Source organism: Cuculus canorus, chromosome 18, assembly GCF_017976375.1.
Source record: "Cuculus canorus isolate bCucCan1 chromosome 18, bCucCan1.pri, whole genome shotgun sequence".
NCBI lineage: Eukaryota > Metazoa > Chordata > Aves > Cuculiformes > Cuculidae > Cuculus > Cuculus canorus.
Window position 1 is genome coordinate 3,359,849 of NC_071418.1, and position 2,435 is coordinate 3,362,283.

Consider the following 2,435-nt stretch of genomic DNA (forward strand, 5'->3'; position numbering starts at 1 on the left):
GGAAAAGCGGCTCAACAGAGAACTGAAGAGAGTGGTCACCAGCTCTGTAGGGAAGTGAACGAGCTCCCAGACATCAAAGCCCAAATGGTCAGTGATGAAATGAAGTGGCATAAGATGAGTAGAAACTCTTAAGCTAAATGTCTTGGATAGCTGAACGTGTACGGAGCGCTTTCAGGTTCCTCTGCACTTTTCTCGTCACCTACAAAGGTTCCAGTTCACAAACATTGCTGTTACTATGGAAAGTTTGGAGTGAGAAATTCAGAGGGAAGAAGTATTAGAAAAAGCACAGGCTGGGAGTGCAATGCAGAACTAGATTTGTTCCAAGGACGTTGGTGAGCTGGAGCAAAGTGGGAACTGTGTGGCTTAAATCCAGTCCTGAGTCAAATCTAAGGTGAAGGTACTCACTATTTATTTTCCAGGGTACATATATACACATCTGTGTGCAAGCTAAAGAACTCACAAAGTTCCTAAGTACTTTCTAACAACTTTTTTTTTGGGAAAATATGTCAAGGGCTCTCAAAAGAGGCAGTTAAAGCTCTTTAAATTCTGCAAAGCCCATTTTGATGTTGAAAATACAATATCAGTGGTGCAGAGTAGCTAGCAGGAATTTGGAGTGGGGCTCACTAGGTGTGATGGTGCCAGGAGGCAGGAGACTTCCAGGGCCAAGGCACAGGGGCTTGTGCTGGAATTCACCTCATGCGACTGTGTGTTTATACCCGATCCAGGGTCCTGTTAGAGGCAATAAAGAGAAATAGGTGCTTTTAGAGGATGAGTCATGGCCTACTTGAGACGCGTACCTGCACATGACATTAATCAAGCCTTCAAGATGCCTGTTTGTTTCCACAGACTATAAAGGCAGGCTGAGAGAACAAGCCTGGATGGAGATTTCCACAATTTCTAAATTTAGGCAAATGCGGCTTAGACTGTGGCATGTATTTGTTTGCTAGATCTCATACTAACACATTTTAAAACTTTTGGTTTCGGTTCTAGAACGAGAAGAAAGTTTAAAAAGAGAAAGTTTGTGTGTACATACATATACTTATGGAAATTGCAATATATATATAAAAGGAAAATTGTTTCCACACAGTTTTCTTAGGGAAAACAAACTATTCTATATTTTATTAAGAATAGACTATCCTTTCATATTTTCTGTAAGATTTCAGCTTTTTTCTCTCAGCTAACTATCCTATAAAGATACAAAGAATAAGATTTTTGAGTGGCTGTTTGACCACTCTGGTTTGATAATACAACCTGATATACTGAATGAATTATTGTCCCGGGATGTTCTTAAGAAGGAATGCACCAAGGAAGCTCTGTGGCTGGGGTTAAGCCTGGAGAAGCGAAGACTCCAGAGAGACCTTAGAGCAGCTTCCAGTATGGAAAGGGGCTCCAGGAAAGCTGGGGAGGGGCTTTTTACAAGGGTATGGAGCGATGGGACAGGAGGGAATGGCTTTAAATTGGAAGAAGGAAGATTTAGATTATACATTGTGAAGAAATTCTGTATGCTGAGGGTGGTGAGGCACAGACAGAGGTTGCTCAGAGGTGAACACCATCCCTGGAGGTGCTCAAGACCAGGTTGGATGGGGCTTTGAGCCCCCTGATCCAGTGGGAGGTGCGCAGGGTTGGAACTGGATGGGCTTTGAGGTCTCTTCCAACCCAAACCATTCCATGACATTTATGAATGTCTGCCGCTGTATTCGGCCCTGGTGAGACTGCACCTCGAATCCTGCATTCAGTTCTGAGCTCCTCGCTCCAAGAAGGGTGTTGAGGCTTTGGAGTGTGTCCAGAGGAGAGCAACGAAGCTGGTGAGGGGGCTGGAGAACAAGGGTTACTCCAGGAGGAGCGGCTGAGGGACCAGGGGGTGTTTAGCCTGGAGAAGAGGAGGCTGAGGGGAGACTCTCAATAAGAGACTCTCTCTTATTGCTCTCTACAGCCGCCTGAAAGGAGGTTGTGGAGAGGAGGGACCTGGGCTCTTCTCCTGAGTGTCAGGGGACAGGACAAGGGGGAATGGCCTCAAGCTCCGCCAGAGGAGGGTCAGACTGGATATAAGGAAAAGAATTTTCACAGCAAGGGTCATGGGGCCCTGGCAGAGGCTGCCCAGGGAGGGAGTGGAGTCCCCATCCCTGGAGGCATTTAAAAGACGTGTCGATGCGGTGCTGAGGGAGATGGTTTAGTGGCAGATAGGAATGGCTGGACTCAATGATCCAAGAGATCTTTTCCAGCCTGGTGATTTTATGATTCTACGATTCTATGAAGTGCAGGACCCAGCACTGAGCCTGGCTCAACCCCATGCAATTAGCTTCAGCCAATAATTAGCGAGGGCACAGATTCTGATGATGAAACGGGCAGATTCCCCCCCGCCCCGCCTCAGGCAACTCCCCCCCCCCTTCTTCCCGCGCTGCTTTTCCCGCCACGCGCTGGGGGGCGCTCGAGGC